Consider the following 12,065-nt stretch of genomic DNA (forward strand, 5'->3'; position numbering starts at 1 on the left):
TGTCCATGATCAGAAGAGTCTTACCCCTAAGTAGCAGTTTGCTCATGCATGTGTGTGTCAATAGGGCACTTGGCCTGCTGCTGCGTAAGTTGTATCACTAATGTAGATAATTTAGTGACATTTTCATTTAAAGATGCAAAATTTCCTTCATTGACTGATATGCGTGTCTGAAATGCACAAAATCTTGAATATTAAGTAGCTCATAAGTGTCATCACCTACCATAGCATTGGGGGCACTCTCCGTGAGAGCATCCGGCCACGAGCCATCCCGGGTAGTATCAGGCGTATGATGCTCAAAATCAAAAGTCTTATTGATATCTGAACCCATGGTGACACCGTGCAGTGGAAGGAATAGAAAGAAAAATACCTTGAGGCAAGGAAAAAGAATCTCGTAGTCGTAATTGGCACCACAAATGGTAATTAGCCGTGCTAATTATGTTGATTGTCCAAGTTGTAATCAATCCGCAAATCCACCCGTGCAAGTATCGTGCTTGGACACGTAGTAGCCGCGAACCGGTTGCAATTGTTAATTCTTTAGTGTAATTGGCTCTATGAACACGCTTGCCAATGAATCCATTTGAAAAATTTATCATTTACCTAAGAGATCGTTGACTTGCTGATTTGTTGCACGTAGCATGCAAGGTAGTATCAATTCTAATTGCCGGCCCCTTCATTGATCGTAGCCGAGTATGTGGTAACAATTTGTGACTACCTTGGGTTCCAAGCTATGATGCGACCTCTGTGTGTACTCGCCGTTAGATGATATTAAGTCCTAAGGCCAAGGGCCTTAGGCATTTTTATATGTGAACTCACAGCTCACAGAGACTATGGCCGTCGAGCAGGTAGCACGCAAGGAAAGAGGGGGTGAGGCTGAGCAAGGTGATGAAAATGGGGCTCCGCTCTAGTGTCGAGAAATACCCAGCGCACCATAGCTTTCCTGTTGAGCCCCTTGTTGGGGTATAAAGCCCAATGTGGTCGCCCAGGTAAGTGGGCTGGCCGCCAGGTATATACACATATTCTTTTGTAAAAACCTAATAAGAACTCACTATGCTCTACACATTACAGTAGAGCGAGTTCACCATATTGTCGTGCTCTTCTTCTCGCACTCTCTCTCGCGTTGCACTTCCCCTTGTACTCCTTCAACTGGTATCAGAGCTTAGATCGAGGCTCGGGGCAGCACTGCAGGAGGCTAGAGTCACCAACTCAGATTGGAGTGAAATTCGATAGGCGAAGACACGGCCCCAAAATCTTGTGGGAAAGCCCGTAGGTCTTGGTGTGCTCAGAATTTCATTCTGAGGTCATCTCGGTCACTGTTCGGCTTCGACAAAGTTCTGCGCAGGCCATTTTCGACTACGTGGTCTCAGCGGGTGCAGATCCGACTCTGCAAATTTGGGGTTTTCGGCCTACGATTGCAGGTGCTGAGGATATCGACAGTCCCAGAGTGTTGATTTGTGGCTGTCTACACATCGAAGGACGGCTCACAATTCTTGGAGGCGTGTCACATACGACACGGGCGCATCTACACACAGACTGTAGGCGACATCCACTAGTTCATCAGGTAGCTTGTGTTTGCTACTTGATATTCCAGATTTTATCCTGACATTGCAGGTACTTCCACATGGGATGTATTGTCAGAGATGATGTATGTCTGTTGAGGGTTTGCTGGCTGTGAGTCACGCAGCAAACAACCGCCGTAGCGGTTACAACATACAGTGGGAAATTTGTGGATGTATGACTTTGTGGGAAGTCTATGTACTGTCAGATTTACTGCAGACTTTGTTGAGGGCCGAGTGAGGTTTTATTGAGTTGGGGGATTCTCGAATGTTGAGATCCTTTCGGTGATACAGGTCTTGGAGCGATCCCTCGAGCACCCTTAGATAGGCAGCTAGGATGTATTGACTGTGAGTTAGACAGTTGGGATTGCATCTTTGCTTTACTGCCGTTGAGGCATTGTTGCAGTCTATGCTTACAGGACAGTGACAGGACAGTCAGAGACAGTACATGTGCAGGACAAGTTTACCCACAGCTTACAGTGTCAGAAAGATAGTGTTTTTTGAGCAGTTTTTTGGTCTGTTTTTAGTACACCAGAGCCATTTTACAAAGGAGACTCTGCCAAAATTTCTGCAGAATCTGAAGCTTTCTTGGTTCATTTGACAGGTTGATATTGGTTCAGAGGTCAGTTTACAGGGGAAACTCTGCCGAATTTTTCCCAGAAAAGTAAACTACTGTGAAGCGTAGCTATGGCTGGATCACAGGTCACCGCTCTTTACAATATCAAGAAGCTAGATGGAACCAATTTCCCATTGTGGAAGAAGCAGATTTGGCACGTGTTGGTACAAAAGAAGCAGATAAAACCTATAAAGCTCAAGGGGATAAAACCAGAAGATATGGACGAAGATGAATGGAGCGAAATGGATGAATCGGCACTTTCTACCATTATGCTGACTTTGGCAGAAAGCGTTTACTTCAATGTAGCAGGCGAGATGTCGGCTTATCAAGCATGGTTAAAGTTGAGTGATCTTTATGAGAAGCAGAGTGCAGCTTCACAGGTATACTGGCTTAAGAAGCTTGTTGACTTGAAGATGAAAGAAGGGACACCTATGTCCAATCATCTGAATGAATTCAACACAATCTATAGTCAGTTGTCAGCTCAAGGTGTCAAGTTTGATGAACCTGTTAGAGTTATGTTCCTGTTGATCACATTGCCGGAAAGTTGGGACACTTTTTGCACAGCTTTGAGTAATTCTGCACCTCCAGATGGTTTGAACATAGCAAGCTCATGAAAGGATTTTTGAAAATGAGTGGATCTACTATGGTTTTGGAATTTTTTCCCAAAACCCTGAAAGGACACTTTTATGTCCTGTTAGGTTACCATTCTAGTGTTAAAATTTCAAGATATATGTGTTCATGTTTTTCATTGGCGACCTTGCATGGCTATGGAACTCTCACCTTGGGGCTGACATGATGACTGTCATTGCATCTCCATGGCAATTCATGTTAACATTTGAATTTCCTAATGAAAATAAAAAACTAAGCCGAAACTTGCAACACAGCACACAGGCAAAACAGTTCTCCGTTATCCTCCTCTAAGTGTTGTGCTTGCCCACGAATTTTTCTCCATGCCATGGCGAACTCATCCTTGCTAACAGGCTTCCTTCCAATGCATTTTGCCGCACTTTAGAGAGAGGAGAGGTTATCTACCGTGCCATGGGATTCAGTGTTGAGTGGGAAAAAGAAGCTCACCCTCTTGATTGGGAGACCAAGCCGTACAAGGAAAAGGTTGTGTCATATAAGTCATGCAAAGGATTGCTCAAATGCTTTTTTGATGGTGATAAGACCACCTACATGTTGTCATGGGAGTCTATATGCATGTACATTGTATCTTAAGAGAAAACCATGCTCGATATACATAATGATACTGCATTTGATGTCGATGATGATCTCTCCTTGGCCATATTTTTGTCATGTCAAAAGAGGGAAAATCGGAGAGCCAACGTATTACCTTGTTTGGAAATGCCTATTGTCCTTGATGTAGTTGATAAGGCTTGTGGTGATGCCCATTTGATGCATGCTTGTCTACGTTTGCTTCTATTGAAACTATGCCTCTTGTAAGAGTGTCTGGTGCACCTCCTACAGCATGTAAGAGAGGTCGACCTCCAAAGCCTTTCATTGTGGGTAGAGGGCGTCCAAAGGCCCAACATGATGATTTTGTTTTTGATGGCCGTGCTAATAATGTGAATGTTGACACTCATGATGCATCTAGAAAGGCTGAGAAGAATCATGCAAGAAGAATTCATGATGCTAATGACGATGTAGAGAGTAGTCATGGTCGTGGCAAGGGCTACAAGCTTCTCAAAAAGCGTGGAAAAGTGCAAAAGATGCTTGTTACGAAAGGTCACAAATCAAGTATGCATGAAGCAGGTGATTCTTGTGATGAGCATGGATCTGTGGGAGAAGAAAATGAATGCAAGGATGAGCTTTTGGACGCCAAAAGGCCGGTCTTGCGGAACAGTGATGATGAGTTCGATTGGTCTAATGTGACTATGCCTTCAAGGAAGAGGGGTGATAAAATACATGCTGAGCCTGATGGTACATTCAGAGTGCTTCCCACATTTGTAGATATTGCAGGTCCAAACTTGGGAAAAGTACCAAGAGAGCTCACAGAAATTGTTCCCGTTATGCTTGATTGACAAGATTGTGGGTGAGACAAATAGATACGCATTGGAAAAGAAGGAACAAGTCTTATGTAAGTATGGCTCCACAAGAAGGAGAAATGACCTTGACAGGCACTATTTTCTACGATCTCTTGGTGTTTATCTTGGCATGGCTTTGCAGTATATGCCAAACAAGAATTATTATTGGAAAGGGGAAACTTGTGGTGTTTGTATTATCCAAACTATGCTGAGAAAATGGGGCAAACTAAGTACTAGAAAATAAAGCGTTTCTTGCATGTAAGAGATAACTCTCAAAGGCCACTTCTTAGAGTAAGGCGAGAGCATAAGTGAAAGGGTGGTGATAATGCGTGTGCTAGTCTCACCCAACCGTGCTATCTTATAGCCTCCCCCTAGCATACACATTGTCCGGCAGTGCCAATGGCCTTGCCCATACGACCCATGTAACCTGTAATCCCTAATCTCGAAGCTTCAAACGCGAAGCAGAAGGTACTCGAAGAAGATCCTCCGTGGGGGTGCCAAAAGAATGTGAGCGGGATGGAAACACACACAACGCCTCTATAATGATCCGACACACACTCTTGGAATGATACACACACACACTATGGGGCACCACTCGACTTACACAACCCACCTAGCCGAGACAAGGAACACGCCGATGGAGTGAGAGGAGAGAGACTATCCACTTGCCCACTCCACACAGAGAGAGAGACACACGCACACCCAAAAAAATCAGCTAAAAAGAGGAGAAATTTTGATGTTTAGATACAAATGAGCTTAGGCCAACACCAATGGGGCATGTAGCTCACACAATATGGGTAAAATATGCCAGATACAATCACAAATTGGAGCAGAAGCTTCACTCATAGGAGAAACTTACACATCCAAAATAGCAGAAAAACAGTGAGAAATTTGGCAAAATGGACAGCGCCATCACGTCCAAAACGGCCCAAAACCCCAGTCTACAATGTCAAAGTGCTCAAATCCGACCTCGGATGAGCAGTTTACGACCAAAATAGGCTCCAAAACCCCCAAAAACACATTTGCGGCTGTTTCTCCTCTTCTCTCCACGTTTTTTCTAGTCTTCTCTCAGTTTTTTCAGTTCCCGCTCTTAGATTTATTACTTGGGCACCCTTGACCTTTTAGTTGACTTCAAACGAACCCCGAACAAGCCAAAAACTGACCTCGTAGTGCATAGTTGTCACCCTGCTGCATCCATTCACACACCTGGCACTCAACTTTTTCCAATAATGCATCCCGCCACCACCTGAAGTGGCCACAAAAGATGGTCCTCATGATGACCTTTCTACATAATTATCACAAGAAAACACCCACGTTGCATCCATACTTATCTATGTGCAAATATTGACCCCATTTGTCCTCCTTACGCCAGTAGATGCCATCTAACGCATCTGCTTACCTCATGTCATCAGCCCGCAGATAGCTTCCTCGAGAAGTTTTAAGTGCTACCAAATCCTCATTATTGTATAAAAAACACACTGGTACTGGTGATAGTGAAAAACGATGCACTATGTACACCCTGTCCTACCTGTACACATGTGGGCCCCACGTAACCACCTGGCTTTGGAAAATGTGCAATCCTTTATTCGATGCACCATGCATGTGTATGTACATATGCGTAATCCTTTGCTCTAAAAAAATCCTGACAATGTGAGGTGTTGGCTATCTCTTTTTAGGAAGTCCTCACAAGTACATCGAGGGGTCTCCAATGGTCACCACATATTTCATACCCTTTTGAGATGAACCATCAGTGCTAATGTGGAAAACATGCGATTCATTTGGCACTAATATTACCTCCCTCACCAAATTTGCTTGCATGCTTCTTCCCAATTCAATCCGTCCATGAAACTCCTTGGCTCGTTTTGACCTCCACCTCACTTGTTTTCCATCTCTAGACTTTGCACGAAAAGAACTAGGCTGCATCCCATTCTGCCTTGAAGGGTGGTTTCCCATAGGTGTGCATGCATTGCCACCTTGAAAAATAAATCCATTCCGTCGCAGCATTTCAACCTTCAAAGGCAAAAGGAAAGTTTCCTCATCCACAGTCCACGTTCGAGCGGGCAGGTCCAGGAGGTCCAATAATCATGTCATCAATATTCCAAGCATGTTGCTACTATTGCAAAACCAAAAAAATCCCTCAACAACCCCTCCTGGTTTAGGGCCTACAGTAGGATATCTCCTCCTTCCCCAAAAACAAGGTGCTCGAACTCCACTTTTAATGTTGCTAGAAGTCTCATTTATAAATCTACCACAACGTGTTGTCTCACCAAGCAAAACAACGAAACATGTTATTTTCCTACCAGGCTTTGTTTGCCGAATTGCCCAAATTGTTCTTATTATCTTTTGCTCTGGCCACATCTTTGATGTAGCAAAATTGACCGACTAGGTTTGCGATCTACAATTGACTGGTGTGGTAACTGTAACAAGCTCAGGTCTATGGCTACCCTCCTTGAGAGTTTCATCAGGGTCACAGGGTCAATAAAGATAGGTCTAGTTTTGCACACACTCTTTTCCCTTATTGAATCTCTATTCATCTCCGGGCTTGGAATTTTCATTTCAAGAACTATCGATGATGTTGCATCTACTACTTTTCTACCAGAGCGACTCCCAGATTGATTGCTCATAAATCTTGTAGCAAGATCTACCATGATTGGTCTTGTAGATGTTTGTATACCCTTAACACTAGGTTGGTAATGGGACACTTTTATGTCCTGGGACACTTTTATATCCTATTAAGTGACCATTTTCCTTGAATTATGTCAAGAGTTTCAAAATGGATTTTGAGGTGCTATCTGTCTAGAAAGTTGTCTCATGAGCTGAAAAAAACTCGACATTTTTTTGGAATATCAATTCCATCTTTAACCTTGTCCTTGCACAACATTTCACAACCTAAACTGTGTGAAAAAACGGGTCCTGTTTTTGGCTTTTTTCAACTTTTTTCAACTATACCACTCTAAAATTCATGTTTGTGAGTTCTATAATGCTAGAGAACTATCTTTAGTAGTCCTCAACATGTACTGATGCTTCTAGGGAGAAATAAATGTTAAAGTTATAAGTTATGACCAAATTACAAAAATTGTCAAATCCTGCGTTTTAGCCAATTTTAGCTCTTCTATGATTTTTTTGGTGGCTTTCATGATATCCAAATGCAGTTTTGATTTTCTATGTCGCATATTGTAATATAAAGCTAATATTCCTTGAGTTTTGGGGCACCTAATACCCTATTTTGCATAGTAGACAACGATGGTTGATTTTTTCAATTATAGAAGAAAACGAAACATTCTAGTATATCAAGTATAGCCTTTTCAATATTGTTAGTTTCTTGTGACAACTACATGAATTTTGTAGGTAGTAACCATATCTAGTCATAAGGATTAAATTTGGCTAGATATTGAATAGTTTCTATGGGATTCTACAACTCATAATGTTGAACCCAGTTTTTTCATGTTTGCTGTATTTAGCACTTCATCTTTGTCCCCAAGATTCCCCTTGGTAAGAGATGTATTATTCTTTTGACATGCTCCGTGGCTCCTTATGAACCTAAAGGACAATAGGGAACTAAGAAAACATGCATATATTAATTGCATTGAGCGTGGCTATAGAAACTTTGATGATAGGTTTGCAGAATGGTAAAAAATTAACTTTTTTGTACCTATTTCTTTTGGCAAAACAAAAAATAGTAAGTGAGAAGCAATCATATGTTCTGATCACCAACCCAATGAAGTTAACTAGGGAATTTATCTCAAGTCCTACAAAAATCCCTAATCTTATTTTTATGTAACAAAACGTAAGAAATGACTGTTTTGATGAAAATGTACTGGTCCATCAACTTTGGAGGCTTGGTGTGACCAAAAGATGAGAAATTTTACAAGTTTCTTATTTTTTCCATGTGTAGTAGGCCTTGAACTATAACCTCATGAAAGGATTTTACAAAATGAGTGGATCTACTATGGTTTTGGAGGTTTTTTTCAAAACCCTAAAAGGACACTTTTATGTCCTGTTAGGTTACCAACCTAGTGTTAAAGTAAGCATTGTAATGCACACTTTGTAAAACTACCAAAGACAAATCTGCACATGTGGCTTCAAAAAGACCAATGTTTGATTTGTAACCAATTGAAGCTCGCATACTTTCATGTTTCACCTCCGATAGATTTTTTCTTGAAACAAAAGCTCCCATTTCGTCTTGTGCAATAAATATGTCCCCCAATGAGACACTCTAACATCACACCATGATAGCCAAGTTTTCAGAGCAGGAATCTCTCCTACAATTGCATGTCTTGCTCTCTAGAACTGTTTGAGCTCCTCCATACATACTTTTGCCGAGTGTTTAGATGTCGCATGCAGCCATTTTTGACACAGTAGTTTATGCTCTTCTTGAAAAGATGGAACAGTGTGCCTAATCATGCTTTGTTCCCAATGAAAAACACAAGAACTCTCCTTGTCCGACATCCTTTTCTTAGCTCCACCAAAGTAAACAGTGCGTACTGCAATTCCATTTGCATTGGTCTCATCTGCCATGAACCCTCTAAATTCAGGCTTATCATAACCTTTAGCAACCACAACTTTATTGAGCATGTTCCAAAACGCTATTTGAGCGTGTTTGTTCTCCATAGTGAACTCACAAATTGCCAAAGTCAACAGTTCTAGAGCGTTTGGGTCATAAACATGTGCTAACATTGTAGGCCAACCTTCCATAGGATGCACATGATCAAAGTGCACCCACATGTCTTGTAAGTTTCCTCTTGGTCGCATGCGATTCACGAGGTCAACACCACTTCCTGGCCCCATAGTAGGCATCTTAAATACATCTGGTTGTTGCCCTAGTCCTAGATGTCCTGGAAAGAGAACACTATGAATAAAAGGATACCTTGACTTTGCTTTTAGACTCAAGATGGACTCAAGGCCAACAAATGTAATGCCCTTTTCTCTTTTAGTAGACTCCAAGTTCCTTTGTACTCGACGCTTATCCGACAAAGGTGTGATAGCATCAAGAAAGCTAGAGAACTCTTGATCACCCATCAGAGTATCAACATCACATGTTTTCAAGATAAGCGTATCCATAATAATTTCTTTAGCAGTAGTTCTTTATAGTTGTTTTGCATATGTCATGGGCTCAAAGGCCTCTCTATGCAACAGAGCATCCGAAATTGCTTGGTCCGCACTTTTTCTCTTCCCTTCAGCAACAGAATGTTTATGAAAACCAAGGTGTATAGCACATCTAGACATGCTAGTCTTTTCAACAGGAATGCAATAATAAATTACCGCCAAACAAATTCCAATGAACTCAGGCATTTGACGATAGTGAACACAAACTAATTTTCCATTATCTGCATTCAAAATACCCTAACTACGAGCACGTGATAGTCTTTCTTGTGGTCTAGCGTGTAGATCAACTCGTTTTCTTCATTGCAATCACGTTCAAGATTAATCTGTTCACCAAGCAATGTCAATGTCTGTAGAGAGAAATCAGAGTCTCCCATTTCAAAATGATCTTTCAAAGCTTGTATTGTGATGGTTTGATATTGACTGTCAAAGACAAGAACTATCTTCTGTCCCCAGGAAGGGCCAAAGATGGTGATATGGCGACTCATTTCTTCAGACCTCTTGCTTGTAGAGAAAGCTGCAACACAGAAAACAAGAACTAACTTCTTTCCCCAGGAAGGGCCAAAGATGGTGATATGGCGACTCATTTCCTCAGACCTCTTGCTTGTAGAGAAAGCTGCAACACAAAAAATGACAGCAAATCTTTTTAACAAATAAGGACTATTCTTGAAAAGGGAAACCTAATAGCGCGTGCAGGAGCAAGTTGACATGGGAAAACTCTCGACTCAAGAGTAGCATTGCTAGGGCGGGAAACTCCTTGGTTAATGCTTTGGAGGGTGTAGAACTACGTGCATCTACGAAATCCAAAATGGGCTTCATGAGTGGTCTTACCGAGAAGGCAGTGTCTATCTCAAACATCGTGCTTGCTGAAAAGCAGAAAAGCTCTGGGTACCAAGTCCGCTTGGCACTTTTGATGGAGCTTGAATGATAGGCATATATACATTGAGTGGCATAGACCACTTTGCTACGTTGATCCATGCCAAGGAGCATACCTGTTCCAGATATCATACCTGATGCTGTGGTGATGATGGAGCACTCGTCTTGAGTGTGAGAACCAGGTCGCATTGATTCCCACTACTTCTTGGAAAGCATATATGAATGTCTTTGTGCTTGTTCCTTCCTCGATGGTGATGAAGGTCCACTTTGTGTTAAGGAGATTTGATTGCAAGGGTGCAGACGATTGTATTGAGTGCACCGAAAATATTTTCTCGCTTTGTGTTCCATGGAGAGTAAGGTACTCTGCCAAATTGGATCCTTAGGCTTGATTGCCGAGGGGCTCCACAACCTCTTGAAGATTTGACCTTTGGATTTTGCTTCTTGAAGCACTTACTGAGTGCTCGAGTAGACCTAGAGGTCTTTATATGAGCTTACCTGCTCATTGAAGTAAGGTACGTTGCGAAAGATACCTTCTAGGCTTATTGAGCGCCGGTCCGTCCCTGAACCAAAAGAGATGAAGCCTATCTGATTGCTTCCTTGGCATACAAACGAAGGTTTTCCTGAGACTGCTAGAGAGTCAATTCCATTGATACCTTGAAGCTTTGGCATACTTCAGGACTCGATTGAACCAAAATGTTCTGATCTGAGTCTTGCAAACTTGAGGGCAAGACTTGAAGTAGGTAACTTGTAGAGAAGAAGATTGGCCTATCCTCTTTTGCTCCTCGCTATCTACATGAAGCTTGTCGCTTGAGTTGAGACTGAGTCCTCCAAGGTAAATACAACGAGTATGCCTACATCCGGCTCACAAGGAGCCCATCCTAGTACCACGAAGCGTACACCTACATTCGGCTCAGACAGGAGCCTCTACAGGTACATATGAAGTCAAGCCCCACATTCGGCTCAAGAGGATGAGCCCCATAGGCACACAAGAAAAGGTATGTGGTGCGTCCACATCGGGCTCAAGAGGATGAGCCCCACCATCAACCCTCTGCTTTCAACCGCACCTACAACCCTTCATCCAGATCGCAGCGGATTTAAGCAAGGGAAAACAAGAAGAGCCAAGATGAGTGATTCTCAGGTTTGTTTTTGTCGGCCAACAAAGGCAAGTTTGTTAAGAACAAGTCAAAGTTCTTCCAGATCAAGATAGATATATGTGAGCACTTAGGCTCAACTCAAGTGACAAGCTTCAAGTAGATAGCAAGGAACAAAAGCGGATCGGCCAATCTTCTTCTCTACGAGTTACCTACTTCAAGTCTTGCCCTCAAGTTTGCAAGACTCGGATCAGAACATTCAGGTTCAATCAAGTCCTGAAGTATGCCAAAGCTTCAAGGTATCAATGGGATTGACTCTCCAACAGTGTCAAGAAAACCTTGGTTTGTATTCCAAGGAAGCAATCAAATAGGCTTCATCTCTTTTGGTTCAGGGACGGACCGACGCTCAATAAGCCTAGAAGGTATCTTATGCAATGTACCTTACTTCAACAAGCAGGTAAGCTCATATAAAGACTTAGAGGTTTACTCGAGCACTCAGTAAGTGCTTCAAGAAGGAAAATCCAAAGGACAAATCTTTAGGAGGCTGTGGAGCCCCGCGACAATCAAGCCTAGGGATCCAATTTGGCAGAGTACCTTACTCTCCATGGAACATGAAGCGAGCAAATCTTTCCGGTGCACTCAATACAATATTCTACACCCTTGCAAATCAAATCAGCTTAATGCGAAGTGGACCTTCATCACCATCCATAAAGGAACAAGCACGAATACATTCAAATATGCTTTCCAAGAAGTAGTGGGAATCAATGCGACTTGGTTCTCACACTCAAGAGAACTGCTGCAT

General features: G+C 42.3%; 1 pseudogene; it reads left to right on the forward strand.

Moving 5' to 3' along the window:
- The first annotated feature begins 3,396 nt into the window (after positions 1-3,396).
- LOC147449261 (uncharacterized) lies at positions 3,397-4,041 on the forward strand (annotated as a pseudogene).
- Positions 4,042-12,065: the final 8,024 nt, after the last annotated feature.

This window comes from Adiantum capillus-veneris, chromosome 10, assembly GCF_014529385.1.
Source record: "Adiantum capillus-veneris isolate H3 chromosome 10, ASM1452938v2, whole genome shotgun sequence".
Lineage (NCBI taxonomy): Eukaryota > Viridiplantae > Streptophyta > Polypodiopsida > Polypodiales > Pteridaceae > Adiantum > Adiantum capillus-veneris.